The following is a 27,996-nucleotide window of genomic DNA, read 5'->3' as shown; positions in this document are numbered from 1 at the left end:
TACACATGGTGATTTTAAAAAATAAATAAATAAAATAAAAATAAACATAGCCGGCAGGATATTTCACGATAATCAGATTCAAGAGGAGCATCATTTACTTGCGGGGCACATTGTTTATTTTATTTACATCATAGATGCAGGGGTGTAAGACTGAAAAAATGTATTCAACATATTTTAGAGAAAATTATGCTACTGTAATGCAGTTCGTGAAGAGCTAATAGCGTAGGTTGAAAAGAAGTTGTGTAAATATCAATACATTACTGCACATTTCTATTTTGTTCACTTGAAATACATTTGTTCAGCATAACTGTGCCTGCGCAAGTGAACAAGTGTGTTCATGCGCAAAAGTGTGAGTGTGTATGAATGTGTGAAAGATAGTGATTGCGATTGTCTGAGTCCATCAGTCTCTTTCTTTCCCTGACTTGGTCAGTTTCTATCTCAGGTCTCTCCCTTAGGGTCTTAAAAAAATTCAAGGCTCTACCTTTTTGTAGGTCCTAGTCTGTTTCTTTATGTGCCTGTCGCAGAGTGTCTCGCGCCTCTCACTTAGTGGATGTTAAGGAGGCTCTGATTTTTTGTGGGTCCTAGTCGGTCTCTTTTTGTGCCCATCTGTCTCTCACCGCTTCTTTAGTGGATGCTGCAGAGGCTCAGTCTTTTTGTTGGTCCCAGTCGGTCTCTTTTATGCCTGTCTCAGCTCTCTCCCTTTGGGTGTTAATTACGATGAGAAAGCTCAAGGCTTTGACCTGCTTGTGGGTCTGTCTCGGTGTTTCTCGCTGCTACGTCTGTGGACATTGCGGGGGGAAAGAGGGAAAAGATAGAGAGATAGAGAGATAGATAGAGAAAAAGAGAGAGAGAAAATCTCTATTTTATGGTACTTCGCTGTAGCATTATCACCAATTCATTTAATTAGGATGGTGAGAATCAATCTATTGTTAAATACTCAAAAATAAACTCGAATATACACACAGCTCACATAATACTGAGTGAGTGAATGTGCGAGTGTGATTGTGTGCAAATGTGAACGTAGTCTAGTTTTAGCTGATAAAATGGCACTCCAGATTTTTTCGAAGTCTGAAATTAAAATGTAGCTTTTTCTCAAACTCTGATAATACAGACGCCACGGTAATCAGCGCAGCTCAAGCGCTGCATCCAAGTTCACAACGACCGGCCAAGAACAGCGGCCGCAAAGGGTAAAAGCGTCAAGCACAGCGGCCGCAAAGGGTAAAAGCGTCAAGCACAGCGGCCGCAAAGGGTAAAAGCGTCAAGCACAGCGGCCGCAAAGGGTAAAAGCGTCAAGCACAGCAGCCGCAAAGGGTAAAAGCGTCAAGCACAGCGGCCGCAAAGGGTAAAAGCGTCAAGCACAGCGGCCGCAAAGGGTAAAAGCGTCAAGCACAGCGGCCGCAAAGGGTAAAAGCGTCAAGCACAGCGGCCGCAAAGGGTAAAAGCGTCAAGCACAGCGGCCGCAAAGGGTAAAAGCGTCAAGCACAGCAGCCGCAAAGGGTAAAAGCGTCAAGCACAGCAGCCGCAAAGGGTAAAAGCGTCAAGCACAGCAGCCGCAAAGGGTAAAAGCGTCAAGCACAGCAGCCGCAAAGGGTAAAAGCGTCAAGCACAGCAGCCGCAAAGGGTAAAAGCGTCAAGCACAGCAGCCGCAAAGGGTAAAAGCGTCGAACACAGCAGCCGCAAAGGGTAAAAGCATCAAACACAGCAGCCGCAAAGGGTAAAAGCGTCAAACACAGCGGCTGCAAAGGGTAAAAGCGTCAAGAACAGCGGCTGCAAAGGGTAAAAGAGTCAAGAACCGTGGCTTTAAAGATTAACCGCGCACCTCCATTGGCATATAGATTTCAGGGGTAGCACTGTGAGGGGGGGGCGGTACAGCAGTCTATAACTAATATTCAAGAAACAATGTCTTTAGATAATGGTTTGAAATACACTGATAAAAAGGTTGATCATAAGCGTGCTAGGAAAGCAAACCCTACTGATAACTGCAAAATGTGCTTTGTCAATTCGGATACACTTCATAACTTTCAGGTGCCCAATATAAAAACAAGTACTCACAGGGCAGCTCGGCCCCACAGAATTACTAAACAAAGTCTCAGTGTTAGATCACACCCGTCTAGAGGCACCCCTGTATTAGGGCTCCAGCAGCTCCCTTCCTACCCTACAGTCCCCTTCTCACAGATCAAAGAGATTGCATACACTTGCACAAAACACCATAATTTCCCGCCCTCTCCCAGAACTAATTTCTCTGCTAGACATTGATAATAAAGGTTTGAGATAATCTGAAAATACACGTTTCATAAAACAGAGTAAAGACGGAGTTGATGTACTATCTGACCGCTCCAATATGCAGCCTTCATGGGCTGCACATTTGAGAAATAAAAGTCATAATGTTCAAGTCAATGACTGCTACTTCCCACCAAAACCCATGCTACAAGAGCACCAGCCTCCCAGAGCCTCAACCCCACATGAAAATTCCAATGTTAGTAGCAACCCTACACTGGTGTTTTTAGAAAGCATGGGTCAATATCAAAGAGTTATCAAAAAACTTAGAGCTACAGAATTTTGGTTTATCAATTTACATCTCGAAGATTCTAATAAACAAGCCCTAGAAGCAGTAAATCTCTTTATTCAACAACTGCTCTAGCAAATGGCCCCTGATATTGGCCCTGACAATTATGTTAAGATTTACAAGAGTGTCAGGGGACTGACTAACCCTTTTTACACACAGTCAGCCACATCATGGCCTAAACACCTCAGATTTCTTAAATAAGGTTGTTGACATATTGAATAGCAATGCTGAGACAGTACAGTAAGTAGTGCCAGACTGACCCTAAATCTGGTACTGTCCTGCATGATAAATGAAAAGAAACACAGGCGACTGACTGGCTTTAACAACGCTGCTGGAACACTGGCAGTGTGCTTGCTGAGGTTAAATGGTGATAGAAAACTGGTTATTACTTGATGTGACGATGAAAGTATTATACCATAGTCAAGTCAAGTCAAATAATTTGTAAAGCGCGCTACATACCCAGAGGGTCTCAAGGCGCTTGAGGAAGGGTGTGGACTTACTTGTCGAATATCCAGGTTTTAAGTTGCTTTCTGAAGGCTAAGTGGTTTTGAGTGAGGCGGAGGTGTGTGGGGATGGAGTTCCAGGTTTTAGCTGCCAGGTATGAGAAGGATCTTCCTCCCATGGTGGTTTTGTTGATGCGTGGAACCGCAGCAAGGGCTTGGTTGGCACCATTTCACCAGCTGAGCCCAAACAATTTAAAATTCTGTTTGTTCTTTTACTTAAAAACATTTTTATCTAGTAAAAGATATCAAAAAAGATCCACAAAGGTGTCCGTGGTGCAAGTTGTTTCACCAGTCTGAGGAGTGATCAGAGCCCAGGAATTGTGAGAATGGCCATATCAAAAAGTTGTGCAATTAATGCGGTGTTTATGGCTCAGAAAGTCATGATTGTATAGGCCTGGCCTGTCTGCAGTTAAGGTAATATTTGTGTTCATGAGTAAATGCCTATCCAACTTGTATTTGTGGTTTATTAATGCAAAGCCTTTATTATAAGGGTGAACGCTCCAAGTAAATGTTGTAAGCTCGGACTGCACTACTGACAGTGGTTCCAGTATAAAAATGTGTTCACACGTTTTCAAAGTTTAGCAATATGAGGCTATGTATGTATAATGCTCCCAGTATGCTGTCTGATAAGATGGAAATATTAGCATAGATTGAAAGCAAGCTTGAGGAGTCTTTGCTTTCAAAATAAAATGTTCACAAGAAAAATTTGGGGGGGAAAAACATTTGGCTAAACTACTGTAAAATGTTAAGTACCATTTCTATGCAACATCATTTAGTAAAATGTGTTGATGTATGCTAACATTTCCCAAATATATTCATAATGGGGAAAACAAGCATTGGCAAAGCCAGCAGGTCTGAAATGGATGATTAGCATTTTGGTTGTCAATATGTGACTTGTTTTGGCATGGTTTTTGTAAAACCATATTGGTGTGGGAGCTGCAGGGCCCTCACCATTATAAGAAACATTGGCAAAAGCAACATTGTTTTTGGCCTCAAAAAGCACACATTCCCACAGTAGGTTCTGGCACTGAACAAAACAATTTTGTGTACAGATATGCTCCGGGGGGAGGTAAGAGAAGAGAAAGAAAAAGAGAATTTTAATAAACACAAAAGGTCATTGTTAAAGCCACACCTAATGAGGGGCCCAGTTATTAAAGAAAGTCTCAACAGTGCACCCATGGTATATGTCCTTGCAGATATACAACTTTTGTGAATTCACAAAAATGTACATAAGTTGGCCAAGAAATTGTACTGTTAGAAAATATTTGTGAACTGCATTTTAGCAGGAGCAAATGTGCATGTGTAGGTTAGCTAATGCGAAAATCTGAGTGCATCTCTGCACCCTGAAATGTATCATTTGGCAAGCAGGGAATGTAATGTACACAGAGTACTTAACTCTTTCAAGGCATTGCCAGGTGTTGCCATTTTTGGCAACTGTTGCAAATTATGTAAAAATGCAACACATAACAGCGTATTTACTGTTGAGGTTCAGTTACTTTTGAGGACCCCCACCACGTGTATGCACTCAAAAATTACATATAACTAGAAGAACGCGTAAGGATAATCAACGAAAGTACGGTAACGGACTATAGACTTTTCTGGTAATTCAGCAATTAAATCTTTCAGGCGTTTGGTAAACAAGCCACGTCCGCTCAATACGCCATACTCCAAATAAACATAGCAGGGTGACTCTGCAAACACCGCCTACAAAAAGTGCCAATCATTCACTATCATTCAAGACCACGTATGGAAGGCAGATCATATGCTGGAAGCTAATGACGGGGGGGGGGGGACCATCGATACAACCAATACTCTGGGGTCGAGCTCAGGTCCCAAGACAAGTTCCCAGCAGGCTCTGGTGGAGGTTCTGCTGCGTTTCAAAAGGGACCTCAAACTCCATCTCCTTAACATATACTTTCCTGAACAACGTCTACTAACCTAGACCTCAATACTCCGAGTTGACTCCCATTCAAGGATTGCTGAATTGTTGAGGATGCTAATCACCTTGCTTTTCTTTTTTTCTCCCCCTCCGGTGCACAGTTATTTATTGTTCATGCTGTATTCTTTATCCGTGGTTTGCTTACTTACTGTCAGCCTCCTAGGTAATGTAAGGCCCTTCTGTTTTTTACAGTGTGTGTATGTGAAGCGCTCTGATACTTACGAATCTAGCTAGCTCTATAGAAAACTTTTAAAAGAAAGAAATAAAAATGGATTAATGGAGAGTGCTGGGGCCGGTGTGAGGAAGGCAGGGGGCCGATCCCTCTGGGTTTGGGGGGGGGGGGGGGGGGGGGGGGGGGGGGGGGGGGCTGCTTCCAGACAGTGCAGCCTGGTGAAGCTTGCCCTGGGCGAGTGGAGGTGGAGGTGTAGGAAGTTCCTCAACTGTGGTTAGCCGGTGTGTCAGGTACAACTCTGGCTGAGGGTGGGGGCACCCTGCAGGCAGGGCTGCCTGGGGGGGGGCCGACTCCTTGAACTTGGGAGGGAGGAGCCCTGTGAAGGAGCACTTCCTGAACTTAAGTGCGGGACCGAGGTGAAGGGGAGCGTCTGTACAACTGGGTTAGGACTAGGAACCCCCCTCCCCCAACAGGGAGGAAAGTCAAACTAAAGCAAAGAGGGGGCCTCGGGGTGGGACCGGCGGGTGGGGGCAGGACACCGGGGGTGATGTGAAAACAAGCAGAGACGGGCTGCTCTAAGAAACAGGACCACTCCTCCCGCCAATGCCCTGCACTCACCGGGGCCGGGCTGCCAACTCTTCCCGGTACCGCCGCGGGTCTTTTTCCGGTTCCTGCGCGGGAAGCTGGCTCCCCTGGCAACCGCACGCGGCGGCACGCACGGCCCGGATAGCAGCGCCACGGGCGTCACTGGCGAGGCGCCCCTAACACAGAAGAAGGACGCGGGCCGGGGGATATGGCATCGAGCCTGCGGCGGCCATCTTAGAATGACAACGTCTCGATGATAGCGGGCGGTGATCTGGTAGTGAACTGAGAGCGCTGACTGATTAAGGTACAGCTTAACACTAAACATACATTTAAAATTATTTTTAAGCGTACACTGAAAAATGTACAAAATAGTTCAGCACTTTTTTTTGTATTTTGCAGTTTATACTTCGCGACCCAACGATATCCAAATCGCTTTACATGAGCACTTGTTTCATTACATAAAGCATACATTCATATATGACTTCTTTGGGCTCTATGAATTGAAATGAGATGAGTAAACAGTAACACGAAACTTAAAACTAAGATATAGATTGGAGGATAAATTAAGCGCTTCAAGCGTGTATTTAACGGAGCAAAACTTCCCCAAAATGTCCACTTTTTTTAATAAATCATACAACAGTTGACGTCACGCAGCAATGAGAGCCAATGGGCCCTGACGGTGATTCCATTTGGACATTTCGCCCCAGGAGTGTTACGATATGTAGCACCAAGTGCACAACATATGCGGAACACTATTAAGCAAATTATATTACTTTTAAAAAGGTGTGCTTTCCACAGAGTGAATAGTAGATATGTGCCGTACATAGAATGGGGCGAATTAGCGCCACTCTACAATGGCCGCCACGTTGCCATACGGTGACACTCCGTTTGACACGGCATGTACTTTTTACTGCGGCCATCTTTATCTGTCACTTGTTGCCTTGTCATCACAGAACGCTGAAAAGAATCTGGAACGCTAACCTTTCTTTGACCTGTGACAGAACAAAGTGAAGCAACTTTGGACAGCTGTGAGGTCGGTGGCTGGGCACCTGCCCCACAGCGGGGCGGGGAGCAGCAGCCGTTGTCCCTTCTTGTTGCCTTCAATGGGGCCCTCTGAGCAGCTGTAGGCGTGCAGGATAGAGATCCCATTTACTATTCTAACTCCAGTCCTAGAATATGTAGGGAAAAGGCAACTTCCCCTCAAGTATTCCAGGAGGCTTTTTATTTTTTTTGAGTTTTATATAGCGCGAACTAGACCCGAGAAATCGGGTATCAGAGCGCTTTACACGAGCACCAGTTTTGTTACAGAAGGACACATTCATTTTTGTTAGGCACTGGGGAGATTACATGATTTGCCCAGTGTTGAAAGTAAATACTGCACAGGAGTTCAAGTAGTAATTCCAGGAAGTATATTTCTTCAGGAGGTAGTTACAGAGATGGTAAGTAGGAAGGCCAGGGTAGTAGGTAGGCCAAGATGTAAGTTAGTCAGAAGGCCCCACCAGGAGCTGTTACCTTGTGCTCAGCCAAGAATCAACTGATTCACATGAGACACCCCACATTCTGTGACATCATGCAACATTCTAAATGTCCCCAGACTTAACAAGGAGAGAAGACATGGTGGAAAAGAGGAAGTCAAGAAAAGACCTTACAACACCCAGAATCCCAGAATGTTGAGCGTCGTCGCCGAGACTCGAACCCGGTTCCCCAGGTGCGAGGTTGACCGCTGTAGCCGTAAGGCTACATCCTCTCTCTTATTTACTATTCTAGAACCAGTCCTAGAATATTTTAGGTAAAACACTGTGGCCGCAAAAACACATAAGTCCAGTGGCCTCGCTCATAAGAGAATTCAGCAACATTAAATAACCATATTTCTCATGGAGTGGAGTGGAGTGGAGGGGTTTTGTAGAGCGCGTCTGCTGCCCGAAGGCGTCCAAGCGCTAAAGAAGGAAAAGAATAGATTCTGAGGGTAGGAGGTAGCAGGGGAATTAGCTTCTAAATAGGAGTGTTTTGAGTTCTTTGCGGAAGTTTAGAAGGGTAGGCTTGGCTCTGAGTGGAACGGGGAGCGAGTTCCAGAGTCTGGCAGCGTTCAGAGAGAAGGACCTGCCTCCTGCTCTAGCTTTTTTGATTCTGGGGACTACGGCAAAAAGTGCATTCGTGGAGCGCAGGATTTTTCCAGGGCAGTAGGGGGAGAGAAGTGAGTGGTTAATTTCTGGGCTTGCTCTGTGGAATGCTTGATATGATATACAGAGCGCCTTGAATTTTATTCTCTCTCTGACTGGGAGCCAGTGGAGAGCTCTGATTCCTGCCTTGACTGACTCTCTGCGAGGAATCTGTAAGAGAGTGCGGGCGGCACAGTTCTGTGTTCTTTGCAGTTTTTCTAACACATACTCTGGTGCTCCTAGGTATAGAGCATTATTGAAGTCCAGCCTAGATTGTACGAGGCCCTGAATGACCACTCGCCTAGCTTCGAATGGTAGTAGTGGAAGAATTTTTTTCAACATTCGAATAATTCCGAAGCAGGTTGCAGCTGTTTTGGTTGCTTGAGTGTTTAATGTGAGTTTGCTATCTAGCCAAACTCCTAGGCTTTTAATGTTTTCCTTGGGAGTTGGCATAGGTCCCAGGCTAGAGGGCCATAGCTGGTGATAGGTGGTGGGGGGGGGGGGACCGAGGATCATAATCTCGGTCTTATCACCGTTGAGTTTTAAGGATGACATTGTCATCCATCTTTTAACTTCCTCCATACATGCTGCCAAATTGGGTTGGGGGGACACGCTGCCTTTCTGTGTCAGAGAGACCACCAGCTGGGTGTCGTCCGCGTACGATATGATTTTAATACCGTATTTTTGGACGACACCTGCCAATGGTCTCATGTACACGTTAAACAGCGTGGGGCTCAGAGAGGAGCCCTGAGGCACACCGCAGTCCAAGGGTTGGTTTTTGGAGTAGGAGTCGCCATCAAAGACCTGGAAGGTTCTGTTGCTGAGAAACGAGCTCAGCCAGTCTAAGGCGATTCCTGATATGCCGAGATCAGAGAGTCGAGCTAGAAGAGTTTTGTGGCATACCGTATCAAATGCTGCACTTAGATCGAGGAGGACCACTGCCACTGTCCCTCCTCGATCCAAGATCTTCCTAGCTTCTTCTGTGACGGCTAACAGCGCCGTCTCAGTGCCATGTCTGGGGCGGAACCCTGTTTGAGAGACGTCGAGTAGGTGGTTCTCCTCGAGGTAGTCAGTGAGGTGGAGGTTGATGTGCTTCTCTAGGACTTTGCTTGCCCATGGTAGCAGAGAGATTGGGCGGTAGTTATTAGAATCTGCTGGGTTGAGATTAGGCTTTTTTATTAGTGCTTTCACCATTGCTTGCTTCCAGGCAGGGGGGACCACCCCTGAGGAGATTGAACTGTTGAGTAGATCCAGGAGAACAGGAAGAATGATTGGGTTGACCATGTTTATCATCTTGGGGGGTACAGGGTCGAGGGGGGAACCAGATTTCACCTGAAGTGTGAGTGATTTGAGTGATTCCAGGTCTAATAATGTGAAATCATTCAGGTGGGTTTGCGCAGGATGTTCAGTCGCACAGGTGGATTGTGGCGAAACAGATTCTGGGTTGGGATTTGTAAATGAGGAGTATATTTTATTTATTTTTTGAAAGAAGAATTCAGCTAGTTCATTGCAGCGGGAGATGGGATCAAGGGTTGTGATTGTAGGAGGGGGAATTTTGGAAAGTGTTTTAACTACCTGATAAATTTCTTTAGGTTTGGACCTGGCTGCCATGATTTTCTCATTGTAGTAGGTGGCTTGAGCGGCGCTTATTTCCAGTTTGTAGGCTCTAATATTTTCTTTATACCTGTCTTTGTCATGATTCTGGCCGTCAATAACCAGATAGTCCCGGAGATGCTGGGACCAAGGCCTGTATTGTGGTGCAATGCAGGGTACTATGGTAGCTTCGGAAGAATTGACTGATCAATTGTTTCTACATGTCCATTCTCATCAAGACAGATGTGAAGGACTGTTTACTGTCCTCATAACTCGGTCCAACTTGCCATTGGCCTGCAACATCAAGGTGTTATATCTTGGTGGTTTATGTGTATCATTGGAGATATTGGCAGAAGCCCATACTGTGGAACATGAACCCATTTTCTATCTTGACAGTCTTCAGCATGTCAGAGATCTTTTTGAGCTTTGCAAAGACATGGTCGAAGGCTGTTGTAGCTATTTCAACAACTTGGTCTTATGTGGTTCTGTCAGAGATTACTAACATACTTCCAGTTTGTGAGGGAGCCATAGTCAGCACTTTTGTCTTCTCGGGGCTCACTGCTTGCATTTCAGTGATAAGCTAGTTTTCTCTGTCGGAAATTCTTTTTTTAAACATCTTTTTATTAGAATTACAGCAGTTCAATCATGCATAAATACACCACAGCAGTCTTAGACATGGTCAATGATTATACACATTGCATTTGTATTATTGGCTATATCCCCTGTTAGCTATTCAACACGTATCTACCCCAGGATACACTCAATACTTGACCTCTGGGAATGGAGGACGGCATTGACATGATAGTGGGGACAGCACATAGACTCCTTCTGTAAACATTCCCTTTACTATGGTCTGACCATTTTTTAATTAATTTTAGCATTCCTTTCTTGGCTATGACTGGCCAAAGAGTACTGAAAGTCACAAAACGACCAATGAGATCATTTCATTTAGTCACGGCGGAAATGCTATCTGATGCTCTCTGCCGTCATCCCTGTGTGCTTACGGATGACTTGGAAGAAAACCTTGACTCTGTTCAGAAGTGGCTAAGAGCCAGATTTGACGAGTTAGCCCCGGCTAAGCCAGCTAAATCTGCAGCTAGGCATGTCTCTGCCCCCTGGTTCACCCCTTCTTTAGGAAAAATGCGTCAAGACTGTAAAAAAGCTGAAAGAGTGTGGCGGCGCAAATATGAGCCGGGTGATAAACTAAAATATCGGGATGCAATCAGGCTTTATCATAGGCACATCTCTGAGGGAAAAAAAGTCTATTTGGAGCGCAGAATTGATGAAGCGGAAAACATCAGTAAAGAACTTTTCAGAATAGTAAAGGAGTTTGTTTCCCCTTCCTCTTGCTCGCCATCTCATTCTCATTCCGAAGTTTGGATCAGCCAACTTGGGGATTTTTTTGTACATAAAATTAAGGCTATCCAGGACTCTTTCCCGGCTAGGGGCCTTATTCCATCGGTTTGTAAACCGATCTCTTTCACCTCACACACGAATGAGAATTGTCCCGTACTAACGGTTTTTCCACCCCTCTCCTCTGCCACCTCTCTTGATCTTTTGTCCAAGGTTCACTCTGGTCTGCCACTGGATCCTTGTCCGGCGAAATACCTGGGTAGAGTAGCGACGGCAGTTAACATCTTGCTTAACCCACTGCTTAATCTCTCCTTGAACACGGGAGTGGTTCCTTTTGAGTTTAAACATGCTCTGATCTTGCCGCTACTCAAAAAGCCCACTTTAGATCCCCTTGTGAATGCGAACTACAGGCCGATCTCCCTTCTCCCTGCTCTGGCGAAGGTGATTGAGAAACATGTGCAGTCCTCGATTACCAACTTTATTGAGACCAACAACATCCTCCATGATTCTCAATCGGGCTTCCGCGCTAATTATAGCACGGAGACAGCCCTTCTTGAGGTCACCGAAGCTATCAGAGAAACTCTGGCTCTCGGGGGAAAGGATATCTTGGTTATGCTTGACTTGTCGGCGGCTTTCGACACCGTCCCCCATGACGGTCTCCTTTTAAGACTCTGGGAGATCGGGTTTCGTGGGACGGTGTTGGACTGGTTTAAATCTTTTTTGTCTGGCCGTCGACAGGTGGTCTGGGCACCTCCTTTCTCCGCTGAAATGCCGCCGCTAGAGGTGGGGGTTCCTCAAGGGTCCAATCTGAGCCCCACCCTCTTTAATATCTATATGGCCCCTCTGGCGGCGGAGGCCTTTGGTGCCCAGATCATATCTTACGCTGATGACACCCAGCTCCTTTTTATGTGCAAGAAGGGAGAGGCTTTCGATGGCGACAGGATCAGAGATTGCCTAGGTGCTGTCTTTGACTGGTTTCAGCAGCATAGCCTGAAATGCAACTCCGATAAGTCGGAGCTGCTTTTTTTCGGGTGTCCACCTGATCCCTGTTGGAAAACTTGGTGGCCTCAGGACATGTTTCCTCCTGATGAGGTCTCCACACAAGCCAAAAATCTTGGTGTGTTGTGTGATGATGGCCTCTCTTTCAGACCCCAGAATTTTGGGCTGTCTGGGAAATGTTTTGGCATTTTGAAAATGCTTCGGAAGTTTCTTCCGCTGCTGTCCCTACAATATAAAAAAATCATTGTCCAGGCGCTAATAGGATCGCGATTGGATTATGCCAATGCCCTTTATTTAGGGCTGCCTAAATATCTGTTGGCCCGTTTGCAAATTGTGCAGAATTCAGCGGCAAGAGCCATTTTTGGCCTTCCACGTAGGGCAAAAGCATCCAAATTGCTCAATAGATTGCATTGGCTGCCCATCTCTAAAAGAGTCACATTTAAGATCTTGACCCTTGCTTTTAAGGCCCTTCATTCTATTGGCCCGAATTATATCGGGAAGCGCATGTCCTTTTATGTGCCAAGGAGAACTCTGCAGTCAAAGCCGATGTTCCGCCTATCAGATTCGCCAGGATCGGAGGGCGCTCCTTCCGTTATCTGGCTGCACGTTGCTGGAATGAGCTTCCTGTTTCCCTAAGGAAGGCTAACAGTCTCCTTTCCTTCAGAAAGGAGCTGAAGACTTGGCTTTTTTCTGTATGAGTCTTGTGACCACTGTGAGTAGCTGTGTTGTGTTTCTGTGCCTCAGTTCGCTTTGCCAAAGCGCCAGGACACCCCTTGGGGTAGCCGTGCGCTATAAAAGAGACATTACATAACATAACATAACTCCAAACCATGTCTCACTTTTTGAGACAACCCTACTTTCATAAAGCACCTTCTCTACCACCATACACCAATCATGTCTCTCTTTCTATCTCTGAGAAGTGGTGGGGATCCAGCATCCCACAGACGAGCTATTTTGCGCTTAGCTATAATTATGCCCAAGGACACCCAAATTTGGTCCGTGCAAACCAGGTTAGTGGCATCCCATACATTAAGAAGGCACCATTTAGCGGGGTATGTCAAGTCACCACCACATGTCATTCATGTATATTACTACAAATTCCCAAAAGGTCCAGATCGCCGGACATTCCCACATAATGTAAAAAAATGTGCCTTCCTGAACACAGCGGATCTGGCACAGCGAATCGGACCATCTGTCCATTTTTACCATTGTATTGCAAGATAGGAGACTCGTTATCAAGCGTGGGGGACCTGTGTATCTTTCGAGATTACGACAGATTGAGGGTCGTAATCTCACCCGGATGTATTTACTTTGAAAACTCGGGTCGCGTCATACATTACTGTGTTTATTTGGAACCTTACTACAATTGATTGCGCACGACCACGTTCTAGGTTATATATAGGTTCATCCAGGAGCATCTTTACTCCGAGCCCAGAGGGTGGCTATCACACTGTAGGAGGCTCCATAGATTAGATCAGCTTACACACCCTTCCCGCATCTTTTTGTGGGCCTGTGTGCTCCAGCTCTAGATGCACTTCTATAAGATTTGGTTCTGAATACATGTATCTTCATGATCTTACCGCGACATAACCTATTGATGCTACTGATGATCGCTTCTTTGCCTTGAGAAAGTCTGAGTACCAATTTTGTACAGACGAAACACGTGTTGGCTTCAATTCACGTCTGAATATGAACGAGTAATAAAGAAAATTATACATCCAAACATAGTGATTTGGTCATCTTGTCCTGATAAATTGTGGGATCAGTTTATGTTATTGACTATCTAGTGTATTTGTTGAACTTTGGTGTATTTTGGTTTCACTTTCTTGTGATTGCCTAGACTTTATACAATTGCAATTGGGGTGTGCTTTGCTTACCTTCTCTTTTGATGTATTGCAAGATAGGTAAGCTCTATGGAGTATTATGAGCTGCACTAACCTAGAGAGTGTCCTAATAGCCACCTCTATGGACAATGCCAGGGCCTCCGGCCAGTCATCCTCGTGCACATACACAAGGTCCACCTCCCATCAGCTCAGAGGCGCAGAAGTGTATCAGGGGAGTTGTTCATTAGTTTTGATATGGGAGTGAGATCGCTTTGCAGGACATATGTTTTTCCAACTTCCTATTTTCTAATGGGGATGGGTTTGTGTATACTGCTCACAAATACCCCTCTCCCGGGTGGAGAACAAAGCAGTCCGTGCGGTATGCAGGCACTTTTATCGGCTGATGGGCACACTGATTAATAGTCATCAATTGTGCCACCTTGTATTATATCTGAATATCAGGCAGGGCTATCCCTCCATCATACCAACCACGTGCCAACTTTCTCAGGGCAATCGGCAGCAGGCCACCATCCCACAGCAGAGTTCTGACCTCGCCCTCCACAGTTTTGAAATATTGATCAGATACAGAGAATGGTGTGTTCTGTAACATGGAGTGGAGAAGTGTGGCTCAGGGGTTAGAGGCGGCAGACCTGGAGCTTGAGTTCGGCCCTGGACCAGGGTTCAATTCCCCGCCTCGGCGGGTCTTGGGATCAAAAATTCCACGGACTCGATAATTCTCGCTCCGGTGCCTTCTCGACTCACGGGTTCACACTCTGCGACTCTGGGCAATAGCTTGCTTAATCTCCACAACGGCCCCTCGCAGTGGGATGCCTGGCTTTCACCTTGTGGATACCCTGCCAGGGTTATCTCACAGGGGAATACCAGGACGGGTTCCCTAAGCAAGCGCGGAGATGCCCCAGGGTAAGTCGTGCGCTATATAAGTTTCATTCATTGCATTTCATTTCATTTCATAACATGTATAGAAAACGCAGTAGCGCCATCATTTTAAACAACGCTGCTCCGCATAGCATGAAGTGCAACAACGACCTCCATTGCTGGGCATCACTTTTAAGACGCGCCTGCGGGCCCTGTAGATTTATGGTGGTAAATAAATCAGGATTAGTGGTAATATAAATTCCAACATACCGGAACCCGTCTGTTACTGTCTGGGCCTCACAATCAGGCACCAGTCTCAGTGCCTGTCCGTAAAGGACATACATCACAGATTTGACCAGTTAATGGTATAACCTGAATATCTACCAAAGTTAGTAAATATGTACAGTATTCTGGTAATTTAGGACTGCGGAGCCGCAAAGTATAGGAGAATATCGTCAGCATAAAGAGATATTCTATCTTCCCAATCTTCCGTCCAGTGTAGTCCGCGGATCAACAGATCTCCCCATGCCCTAGCCGCCAATGATTCTAGGATTAAAGCCAATAAAAGCAGCAAAAGAGGGCACTCTGCCGGGTTCCTCGCTGGAGGGGGAGTACCTGGGACATTCTCTCATTTACCAACACCTGCGCAAAAGGTTTGGCATAGAGTAGTCTCAGCCAAGACAAAAATCTGGGGCCGAAGCCCATACAGTTTAACACAGCTAATATATATGGCCACTCCACCATATTGAAGCCCATGCGGGCATCTAGCGACAGAACCACCGCATCTTCACAGATTCTGTCAATTCGCCCTTAGACTCCATGGAGCCGTCTCAAGTTAATGGCTGTACTCCGACTTGGCATAAAGTTTGATTGATCTGAATGGACCAGTTTGGAAATAATTTGAATAAGGTGGACCGCTAGAAGTTTAGCAAGAATGTTTGCCTCTGCGTTGAGAAGTGAGATAGGATGGTAAGAGGCCCATGCTCCGCCGGTCTACCCTCCTTGTGTATGACACTGTAGAGGCGAGCCTCTGATCTTCGGAGAGTGCACTGTTTTGTCAGCTGTCCTCATATATCCTCAGTAAATATGGCACTATGGTGGATGCTGTAAGTTTATATAGTTCTACTGGCAGATCGTTGGGCCCCATTGCCTTGCCTGATTTTATAGTCCAAATTGCCTGGGCTACCTCGACCTCAGTGAGGACACTTTCCAAGAACATTACAGCCTAAGCAGAGAGAGTCGGCAGTGACAAGTCAGTCAAAAAGTCACAGGACTCGTACCCTGTGGCCATTCCCATGGAAGAATAGAGATAGAGATGAGAATAATAGGCCACAAAGGTATTGGCGATAGCCTGTGGATCTCGCAAATGCCAGCCACTCATCATCTCTCTCTTTCGTGCCTATCTAACCATGGAAGCAGTTTCCCTGCTTTGTCAACTACTTCATCGACACAATGCTGTGTTGCCTTATTCTGAACACTGGCTACCTCTGACACAAGATATTTGTTTTCCTGCTGTTTAAGGCTCAGGTTATGATATGCGTCCCCTGTCTCATCTACCACCAGGTTAGCTTCTAAGTCTAGAATGTCGTGTTCGAGCACCTCCACTGCAGCTCTTGTTTGTGTCTCACTACTAAGGGGAGAGCCTGCCAATTAACAACCATCTTATTGACCTCCCAAATACAGTATTGGTCTGTGGCTTTCACTAATCTCTCCATCACATTTTATTGATTTTAAGATACCAAGGATTTATTTTAATGGCTCTTCTGGACCGTTTTATGCCCAAACTGTATCGTGCACATAGAGGGGAGTGATCAGAGATGTTGTACATCACACAATTTAGGAAGATGTGAGGCCAATGGTAGAATAACATTGATACATGAAAGGCCCTCGTGGGCCCCTAAGTGAAATGTAAAATGTGTAATGTTGCGTGGAGGGGTTAGGTGCCCCTCAGACATCGACTAGACCCAATGCAGAGGAGTCCACCAAACGGGAGCAGGAGGGTACTAATTTTCTTGGTGGAAGGCAGTCTCTGTTGTCACATAATGCCATATTAAAATCCACCCCCATCTGGAGACCCCCAACAGGAAGTTCAAGTAGGAGGGCACCCTGGTCAAGGAAGGGTACGCCATGCATAGCTGGTGGGACATATACAGTCATAATATTAATTGTCTCCCCCGCCCATGTTCCAGAGAGAGCTGCACACCTGCCCAGTTTATCAGCCCAAAGTTTGTTAATGGCAAGGGGAAACAGTTTCTTAAGGAGTATTCCTGTGCTCCTGGAACCAGAAGGGAACCCAGCATGGACATCCATTTTGTAACCCCAGCGATCCAAGGCTCTTCAAGCATTACCCATGAGTTGCATTTCCTGTTGCAGGATGGCATTGGGGGAATGTCTTTTAATATATTGGAGCACCACCCCGCCCTTGATTTTTTCCCCCTTGATTTGTTTACGTTCCTGGATATTAGCAGAATATCCGGAGTGACCATTTCAGTTATTATATTCTTCTACTACCATGCAATATTCCCCATTTTTCACACTGTTAGGTGCATCAAAAGTTCTGGCCATCTCTATTTAACCATACCAGTTTGAGCAAAGTGATGTGTAAAAACTGATGCATACTAATCAAGCCAACTAAAGATAAAAAACATACTAAACAACTCATTTCCCACTCTTGCCCACCCTATACCAATGAGAACCATATCAGAATTACTAATAAGAAGACCGCCCTTCCTCCCTGCATGATGGACCGAGACTACACACACACCCCAACTCTGCAGAGCGCCTGTCGGCCCAACCCAACATTTTAAACTCAGAAGACTATGGCCCACCCTACTTGCCAAACCCCATCCCCATAATAAAAAAACACTGTTACAAATAGTCAATTGAGGCTAGTAAAGCAGTTCAAAGAGTTCGAGCACTCCTGCACCCGGTCTCGGCATCAGTCTCAGAGTAAAGGGAAACTTGTAATGTCCGGAGGAACGCACAGTCCCCCACCTCAACACAGAAGCACCTGTAGCCCAACATGTCGGCTGTATTACTGTGTCTCTTACGTTCATCACATTCAACCATGAGGAGAACCACCCTACATCTGCAGGACCCGCACAAGCAATCAAGTCTCTTGCCGTCGTGATGAGATCTCCTCTGTTTGGGCATTGTTCCTTGTCCGTTGTCCGCTGGATGGGTTCAGTTGCCTTTTCCACCTCCCCACCTCCCCTGCTGCGCTCTAGGACTAGAGCCACCACTATATGCCAACCCTTGAGCCACTCCTAGGCCTCATCAGGGATTGAGAAGAACCATGCCTTTCTCTCGGATTCAACTCATAGCCTTGCCGGAAAGAGCATCGAGTACTTCACTCCTTTATCTCTCAGGGTCTTCTTGACTTCTAAAAAGCTACATCGATACCTCTGAACTTTTAATGTGAAATCAGGGAAAAAAGTTATGGTTGCATTATCATAAGTCACTGGAGGGGCACTGCAAGCCATTTGAAGCACCGCAGTTCAGTTGCAAAATGTGAAGATGCGGGCAAGGATAGGTCACGGAGGAGCACCCGGTCTAGACCGTCCACCAGGCACTCAGTGAGCTCTTTTGTACAGAAAAATATTTAGAGAGGCCGCAGGGCTGAAGGTGTTTAAGGATCGGTTTATCCACAAATAAGTCTGTCCCAGCCCCTTTGCGCATTCAGAGACTCCTAGAATGCATACATTACTTCACCAGGACCTGCCTGCATAATCTTCAAGCGTACCGTCTGGTATTTTATTTATATCTTGTAGTTCGACTGGCCTGTACCTTGATGACTTCTGTGTTCTGGTGAAGAGTCGCTGCTGAATCCTCCACCTCCTTTGACTCACACTCATGTTCCGGAGGTCCACTCGCATCAGCAAGACCTCCGCTGTGACTGAGTCCATGCGTGTCTCCAACGCAGATCGCACCTGTGCATAGCTGCCAGGATATTGTGGAGAGACAGGGTGGCACTCTTGGGGGTTGGCAGGGCCTGGGAGGCTGAATGTTCCTGCATGCCCGTCTGTCAAATTGACGGCCCTTTGGGGAGCGTTAATTTGTCCATTTTAGTTTGATGGGATCCTGCATATTCTTTCCACCTGTCATTTTGTAGGCGCGGCAGATATGGAAACACGAGAGGACAGAAGGGACACCAGGATACTCACCGGCACTCCATGTGGCCTATCAAGTTTCTCACTGCAATCATCCCATCCCACAATGGCCACAAAGCCACTCACAGTGCCCCAATCAGCCCGTATGGAGCCACCTCAGGAAGCAGAGTTGAGTCACTGCAGGGCTCAAAGTTAAAGCGAGGACCAACCTTTGCACTGCCACAGAATTAGTATTTTGCCACAGTGGGGGAGGGGGGGGGATGGGGCATCCCCGTCACAGAGGCCAGACCCAGGGCTCAGGTTATAAATTGATAACAGTTTGACAGGCTCTTCCATATACCTCCACAGCAACACTCACAACATAATTCAGGGCAATTCTTGTAGTTGTGTTGAAGGGCACTTCTTTCCTCCCATCCTCCAAACTGGTCTCAGAGGCCTCAGACCACATTGTTCTCTTATTTTGCGATATACGGGCCAGACGCCCACTTGTGTTGGCGATACTGCGTCAGGTGACCACCACACCGCTCCTGCAGGCCCACCACCGCCACTGAGAGTCCAGCGGTGGCAGGCAGTAAAAGATATCTCCATGGCAGGGTGTCCTCAAGTGCCGCACTCTGCCGTCCGTCCGACGCCCCTCGGATAAGGTTGAAGCGCAAGGCCGCCGCTTCCCAGGTGCTGCCGCACAGTCCCACACAGGCTGTTCGGGGGAGAGGGAAGCAGAAAGGAGGCTCTCCACCCCCCCAAAGGCAGGCACCACGGTGTAGGCACGGCGACCGCACTGATAAGTAGTGGGGCTCAGCACTGAATCCGTCCACGATCGTCCCATGCCCCAGCGGTCTCCGTCGCATCAAAATTGAGGGTGGGACTCTCGCCATCTGGGACTGTTGATTGATTTCTGGTATTACCCTGGCATGGCTGCGATCCAACAATCGTTGGTACATCTTGTGATTGCGGCCAGGGGATAGATGATTTATCAGAATTACGGTGATGAGGTGGCTGGGTTTCGGAACCGCTCTTAGAACCGGCCATCTTCCTCAGCGGTCAGCCACGCCCCCATCGGTTGGGAATTCTTGATTCTTGGCACCACAGATATCCCTCAATAACCTGGTCAAAAAGTATATTCACATCTGATACAACACTCTCTCGGAAAGGACATTAATTTTGGCAGCCTGTAAAGTCGGATGGTTCTACCAATAATATGACTCCGATATCATTATAAAAAGTAGTCTTCTTTAATTCCTTGAAGTATAATAGGCGAGCACACCAGCCTGCATCATGTCTGCCCATAGCATTCTAAAAGCAGAACAAAGAGGCTGGAAGCTTACCTCCAACAACATTCTAAAAAATTGGTAAATAAACAGATAAACAAAAGTAGGCCAATGAATATATAATACAACACAGACCTTAGGTGAGCCTGATGTGCCACGTGTGTGATGTGCAGAGACAGTTACTTGGGTATAACAAAGCTTATCCTTTGTAGTAGGACAACTCCTGCTGTGCTGAGCTGAGCTTGTGACCTATGGATCACTGTGCCTTTGGGTTGGCCTGACTGTCTGCATCTAGACCATCAAAAACAACGAGATGGATGGAATGCTTGAATTAATCTCGGTCACTGTCAGAGATGCATTCCAGTCCTTTGATTTATACCCACCATGACACCAAGCCGTATGCAAATTATTCTTGACCCTGCTTCAATGGGAATAGTCCAGCCCAAACTGATTGGCCAGATCCTCCCTGAACAGGAACACAAGCAACCCAGGACCGGCTCTGTCCTTATTAGGGCTCTTCAGCCAGGTATATCTTGATTGCAGTGGCAAGGTTAGCACAGAACCCTTATCTGGGCACATCCTTCACACTTAGGGCATCAAATACAAAGTGATGGATGGATTGCTTAAATTAATCTTGCCCACTGGAAATTGCTCAGGGCGTATCCCAGTCTACTGTTTTTCGCCCTTCGCCCTTCATGCCACCTCCATGTGGTCCCAGCTATGAGCAAATGAGTCTTAACTCTGCTCCAATGGGAAAAAAGTCCAGTCTCAAATGCAACTCCAGGTCCTTCCTGAACCGCAATACAAGCAACCCAGGACCGGTTTCAGCCCTATTTTGAAATATTTCTTTATTGGCATTTTTTAATTCAATAAAAGCACAGCCAGAAGGAGGGAGAGGCAAAATCCCACTACTCCGACCTCCCCAGTCACACCTATGACTCACACAGAGGAGTAGCGGATTGGAAACAAAAGGTGGCACGTGCTCTGTGAGAAAATACTGCCCTCACTCACAAAAGTGTAACATGCTTCATCATCGGGCTTGCTCCAGTACACCCCTGCGCATACCAATGCCTGGGGTGGAGCAAAAGGGAGTGGAAGACAATACAAACAGAATAATATATACAAATAAACATTGGGATCACCGAGAGAAAAGTGCAGTGAAGGTTAAAACTAGCTTGGTGGTGTCTCTGCTCAACAATTTATTTCTGGACCCACCGGCTAGGCTTAACAAGCATTGGCATAGCCAATAGGTCTCGCCTTTGGGACCTTATAAGTGTTTAGCCATGCAGCACAATATCCATTACATTAGCCATTAAAGTTTGTGGTACATTAATGATGGGGGACATAATTACTGTGCAGTTGATAACAATAATAAATAAATATGTAAGCACGTTAGTAATAATTATTGTTTAGTCAGAAATTGATGAATATCTTGATTAATTTCCAGAAGGCATTGAACCAGGAGATAGGTATGGGCAGATCTGCTTCAGTGGTTTTGAACCTCATGCTGCCTGGAAGTCACAGACATACCCATTGATCACCAATTACCAGCCTGTTAGACTTCCAAGTATTGCCAGAACATCTATAGCACACAGAAGCAGCCTGTGCAGCGCTTTGCAAAGCACTTGAGCAAGCACATTCCATGCCTTTTGCAGCATAGAGGTAGTACAAATTAATTTGAATAAAGGGCAGAGCACAGCCTTTTTTAAAGGAAACGTGTCTATGCAGTGTATTTTCTGGGCTGTGTAGTGTTGAGAAAAAGAGAGGTATACTGGAGTGAGGTAATTGGTGAGTGTCACCAGAGAGAGGTGTGTGCGTGTGCTGTATTTTGGACAGTTAATAGAGGGGTGATCACTGGAGGTTCACCCACGTGCTGCGAAAAGGGTTAAAATTGGCAGGTTCCTCCAAAACACTCTTGATATCGTCCCTGCTAGCTACTTTCGTGCTGTCAAACACCCCCAGAGGAAGTTGATATGGGACAGTAGACCTCGTATTGCTTTGGCCAAATTGACGCTCCCCTATGACGGGGGAATCGCTCTCCCTGACATTAAACGCTATTACTGGGCTGCCCAATTGAGTGCCATCAACCATGGTATGTATGGTCCTGTATAAAATCCTGCTTTCGCTATGGACAGATGGCTGCTGCCCGGGGGTAATTATTATAGGGCGCTCTACTCAAAATCAGTGGTCAAGACTCTGTCGGGACCTACAAAGACGGCGGTGCGTACGTGGCAAGACGCTAATACTTCCCTGGGGTGGAAAGATCGTTTAACCTTAGCGACCCTGCTCTTCAGTTCGGACAGGCTTGGGAAGTTATGGAAAACCAAGGGGTTCGACAGATGGGACCTCATCAGTATTAGTAAGGTGGGCGACCTCTGGGTGAAGGGCAAGGTGAAATCATTTGAGGTGTTAAAGACGGAGTTTGAACTGGGTGACACAGAATACTTTTGCTACGTCCAGGTTCACCATGCTTTAACGTCGGTCTTCCCTTTGGGTGAGGTAATTCTGGAGTCGTCCCCGCTAGAGGATAGGCTGTTGGATGTCTATGTCCCAGACAGCACCATCTCCCTTGTTTACAAGAAATTAATTAATAATAGGCCTGATCTCCTGTTGCACCTCTGGGTTCAGTGGATCCGTGACGGCTTGGAATTGGACGACGAGGACTGGCAATCTGCGATCTCCTCTCCCAAGGAGGTCGCGATTCCAGCTCGACTCAGCTTAAGATCCTCCACAGAATCTACGTCACGGGCCCCCGTTTGGACCATATGGGCTTTTCGGAGGAGGGATTATGTAAGCGAGGATGTGGGCAGGTTGCTACCTTTCTCCATATTATTTGGGAATGTCGCGAGATTGTTGCTTTTTGGAGAGGGGTCCATGAGGTCATGAAGGAAGTGACTGACATTGCTATTCTGCCGGAGGCCAGACGCTGCTTGTTGAATGTCTGGGAACCTATGGATTATAATGTGGCTCAGATTCAGTGGGCTTCCCTGGGGGCCATGATCGCCAAGCGAGATATTGCTCAGTTGTGGGGGTCCCAGAGGCCTCCTACAGAGGACTTATGGAAGGAAAACATGGACTGGTGCATGTTCAGGAAAATGACTGTATACCTTGCCAGGGGCCTTCCCCGGAAGTGGAGTAGGGTATGGGGACCCTGGAATAATTATCGTGGAAACATATGTATACCGCCTGCGGTTAATGACACTGATGCTCCACCTTCCCCTGACCCATACATTTTGACCATTCTACTGTATTGTTACTATATTTGAAACTTGTTCCCCCCCAACCCCTTTCTTTCTATCGACTGCTGTTCAAATGTATTTTTCCTCCCTTAATCGAACTGGCATTTTGGATAACATGTTTCATGCCTTGCTTGTTTGCATATTTTAATAAAAAGAAACAAAAAAAACAAAAAAATTGTCAGGTTCACGTTTAGGTATTTGTGACATACACTGGCATAACAAGGAGCATAGAAGAGCACGAATTTTGCCTGAACTTGCAGACGAGTGAGTGGAAATCTCCATCTCCACTTATAGCCCTTTATAGCAGTTTGTAAATGTTGTCATTTTTTTGGTAGATTAAGCAAGTTTTGCATATGTGCATTATTCGACGCATCCAGGATCGCGTGGCAGTAAGTATAAGAAGCAGTATTTATTTCACAGTTGACTAGTTATTGGGTCATGTCTTATTTATATCCGGGCTATTAAAGAAGAAACCACTGCGAAATCCCACAAAAAGCTGGTGCGGTGCTGCGCCTACAGGCGCTGCCTTTTGTTTTCGGTAACCCATACTCCTTGCTTCATAATAAGTTGCTTTACACTTGCAGTGCGTGTGCCAGGAAGCGTGGTTGAACAGAGAGGATAAGCTACTGAAAATACACACGAGTGGCAACCTGGTTGGGCGGAAATGAACATGCTGACCGATTTGGAAGAACGGTATTTCCACTTGGTAAAACTGCAGCATAAAACCACTTGAAACAGTTGTCCTATCGTAATAGTGTACATAAAAAACTCAACATCATAAACTACAATACAATTAATAGTGCTATGTCTTATAAAACGAGCTGAAGCACAGCATTATTGATATTTGTCACAGCACCAACACCGATCATGTCTCTCACTGACAACTGTAGATAGGCCTTACTGGGAAGCAGGTGAGGGAACAGTCTGCGTGTATGGACCAATCACCAGAGAGCACGGTGAGCACCTGGAGAATGCCGATGGCTGCCAGGGTGATGAGACCGGCCTTATGGTTTTCCGCAATGCCGTACACGGCGATCCATGGGTAGAGCCAGGTGGGGTAGAGAACGGAGTCGAAGGACAATACGGTCCAGCAGCCTAGCAGGGACCGGTGGCGGTATAGTGACACCAGGCTTACAAGTTCGTCTACGCCGGCACCCCCGACGCTCTGAACATCTCTTCCGCCATATTGGTCAGCCCCGCACATCCGCCCGCCGAGCGATCTGGTTTCAATGATCGCGCAGCTGCTGGTGTGCGCGCGCGGTTACGAGCAGCAGCATATGTTTCCAATTATCGCACCTGTGTCTGGGCACGATAATTGGAAACATATGCTGCTGCTGTGCGTAACCGCAAGCATTAGGCCGTGGGCGTGAACATGGGGGACAAAAAGGTGGGACAAAAAGAGCCTTTGGCCAATTGCGTGCTGTGTTTGTTAAAAAGACGGACGCAAAGGCCAATAGCCCGGGCCAAAAAAAAGCACATGCACGAGCGTGTGTGAGCATGAGGTGAGCTCTCTGAGAGTCCTTACATAAAGTCGAGCAGAGCATCGCATGCGTGCTGCACTAGGCTCGACCTAAAAACATGGAGGATGGTGGTGATAGGAGAAGTTTTAAGAGTTACTTCACCCCTCCTTACTGCCAAAGTGTTGACATGTTTCTGCTGTCTAGTGAGTGCCCACAATGTTGGGTCACACCGGCATTCCTCAGGACCCTTTCGGATCCCAACTCCTCATTACCCTCTGTACCGCGGTTCTGTGTCCTAGGATCTTGTCTGTTCCAAGGAGAGGGTCCCCTAATTAGCACACACTCGATATCCTGTAGGGGAAAGCACAAGGGTAATCGCAGTAAATTACTAGGATAGCAGATGGGTGTGCAACCGCAAACACTCAAAATACTCTTTTATCTCTCCCACCATAAAAGACAAGTATGTTCCACCTAACCTGACCCAATAGGTCTAGAGAACTGTCTATACATCCACACTAGAATATATCAGGCAGTAATAGGATAGTTTTTCTGAAGGGTACCTGGGCTGGAGTCGCCAGCAGATTTGGGGCCAATGGTGCACATGGGAAGCAGACTTGGCCTGGTGCGCTGCACATCCATATCATCAAGCAAAGGCTGAGGCCACTGGGCCGTTTGGTCTTCATGGAGATTATGCAGATGGTGTTTATGGAAGCTCTTGCAACGGAAGGTTCTTCACTCCGCAATTGATCTGGCGCCCAACGTGGTAAATTTCGTCACCTGTGCTGAGAGAACCCCATGTTTCAGCTGCTGGCTTCCCCTTCTAGTAGGGGAAGGGTGGTACATTACAGTGCACGTCACAGCAGGGAAGGCATTCGGCCTGGCAGCAGCACCTTGGCTAGCTGCCATGGATGAGATGAGGAGAGCACGCAATAGCGGTATGAGGAACAAGTTCACCAGGAATGCAGCAGTTCCGGTCTCATCACCAGTGTTGTTGCTGTGTCATATACCTTGCCTTTTTATTTATTTCTGAGGTATTTCCACAGAAATATTTAATTACAATTAAAGACTCAAAATAAATATTGATCATAGTTATAAAATAAAATATTTACAAAAAACATAGTCAGTCATAGACATTTACAGTTTTACTATTGTACAATAGACCCAAAGCATCAAAGAAAGGTAGTGCTTTATATCTTTTGGAAATAGTTTTAAAGCTTAAATTGTGATATAATTTAGCACTGGCTAGAAAAAAAGAGCATGATATTGGCAACTCGGGTGGATTTTGTCTTCTTTTCTAGAAATACAAATAGTTTCTCCTGTGGGTAGGCTCCTGTTAGACCGGTCAGCCCTAGGGTGGTCTTTCCCTATTTTTTTCGCCTTTGCCTCATTTTTCCCACCTTCTTTTTGTTGGCCTTAGGTCTCCGGGCACCTTCCCATTGTTAACCAATGCCAAGGTGCAGGTGCTCTCTTCCCCCAACATGGCTGCCACTGACCCCTGCTACTGCTGCATGGTCTGTTTAGATGCACTCTAGTAGCCAGTAGCTGGCTGGAACCCCTAAACATTGTTGCGACTCCAGCCTGCCTGCCTGCCCATAGCTAAACTAGGGAAGCTCCTGGAACCTTCCAGAATAGGGGAGTGGACACCAACTGCCAAACTGCCACTATAAAAGAAAAGGGAGGGAAACTTTCTAGTCAGTTGGGGCATCACTGACCTGGGGGACCCTACGCAGGAGACTTAGGCTGCAGGGCCTAGTCAGGAACCTATACCACTGGGGGTGACAGGGTTTAGGCGCTGCCCACCAAGCTGTCTGAGGAACACTGAACTAGCCCACTGATCTGGCCCGGCGCGAGGGGAACCCAGTGACCACCTGAAGTGACCTGCTGAGGGAAGCCTTCAACTCAACCTCAACCCCCCCCCCCCCTCTTCAAGAAACTGCTTTACAAGGGTGCAGGAACCATCTAGCGCCGAAAGAACCTACTTTCCTGTACTACCAAGGACTACTGGGGACCAACCAGGTATAGGGTTGTGTCCACTCTGCGCCCTTTGCCTCACCTGGGTCCCTGCGCTGTTCTGCCTAACTCCCACTGACTGAACTGCCTGAATTGCTGTGACCCTGAGGCGCTTTACTCTCTCCGTGTGGCCTGACCGGCCCCCTAGCACTCTCCTGCTGAATCCTTGAAGAGCGCTGTGTTACCAGTAATATCGCCAGAACTGTCTAACTGACCCCCCCCCCTCGAGCGCTGGAACGCCCAAGCGCTGTGGTACTCACCGCCACCACCGCGGGCCCTCTGTGTGCCCCGAGAGCGCTGCCTGCTGCATCGAGGCGCTGGAGCATCGCGCCGCTGCTGCCTCTACTTCAGCAGACGCCGTCGCGTCGGAGCGCCGGTCTGAGGACCCCCCCTTCCACTTAGTGCCATAGTTGCGGCGGCCCCTGGTGTCAGGAGAGGGCCGCCGGGGTTCACAGTAGGCCGCGCTGGGCCCGAAGCCTATTCCCGCGTCACGTGACGTGGGTGCCACCTAGGCTCCGTGCCCGCCGGTGTGGCGCCTGCAGTGAGCCTTGGTTGTCCGCCCCCGCAGGCCGCTCTGACATCGGCGGCTGCGGGCGCGACTACCCCGAGGCTGTGCCAGATTGTACCTTGGGCCCCCAGAGTCAGCGTGAGGCCCAGGACCGATTCTAGTGCGGCATGGGAACTCCGCAGGATCCGCGAGCCTCTCCGCCCGCACCCAGCCGAGTGAGGTCCTCCGGAGAGCGGGAGCTCACCCTCTGGCAGCAATCACCACAAGGGGCCCCGGAAAGACCCGAAAACAGCAGGTAAAGCCCCGGGGGGAGAGCGGAGAACCTGTACTGACGCGGGACCTCCCAAGAGCGAGATGGAGGCCCTGAAACCGCCCCTCCCCTCGGGTAGACTGTGGCTGGGCCCTGTTGGCCCTAATCTGCCCCTTTCAGCACTGGACCTGGGTCAGGGCCCCTCAAGACATCGTGGGGGCCTCAACTGGTACAAATTAACCCCTGCCTGGGTGCTTGTTGTTTAATGCCTAATGAGAGGCTCCCCTCGGCTTGATGCCTTGTTTATTGGTGCTGAGGAATGAAGTGGAGGTTTTTATCTACTAAAGTGGGTATCTCTACTCAATGAATTGGTTGTTCCTGGGTAAGGAATTGTTTTATTTGCATAAGCCAAGTTTAGTATGCTTAATGAGATGTACATGTTCAACTGAGACCTTTTTACTTTTGCCTAATGCTGGGGTTATTTGGGCCTGATGAGATATTGGTTCATACCTAATGGAATGCTTTGCAGATGCTCATTGGAAGATTTTACCAATGCTACATGAAATGTTTTAATCCTGTCTAAT

The 27,996-nt window shown here is 47.1% G+C and overlaps 1 protein-coding gene across 2 annotated transcripts in view; it reads right to left on the bottom strand.

The window, feature by feature from the left end:
* TTLL4 (tubulin tyrosine ligase like 4) overlaps window positions 1–5,942 on the bottom strand; it is a 400,271-nt gene extending 394,329 nt beyond the window's left edge. For both annotated transcript variants that reach the window (XM_086954424.1, XM_086954426.1), the window contains exon 1: window positions 5,799–5,942. The gene's annotated coding sequence lies outside the window, so the exon portion shown is untranslated. The remainder of the gene's footprint in view (window positions 1–5,798) is intronic.
* Between the last annotated feature and the right edge of the window lie 22,054 nt (window positions 5,943–27,996).

This window comes from Lissotriton vulgaris, chromosome 2_1 (genome assembly GCF_964263255.1).
Source record: "Lissotriton vulgaris chromosome 2_1, aLisVul1.2, whole genome shotgun sequence".
Classification (NCBI taxonomy): Eukaryota; Metazoa; Chordata; class Amphibia; order Caudata; family Salamandridae; genus Lissotriton; species Lissotriton vulgaris.
This window is presented reverse-complemented; position numbering and strand designations above follow the sequence as displayed.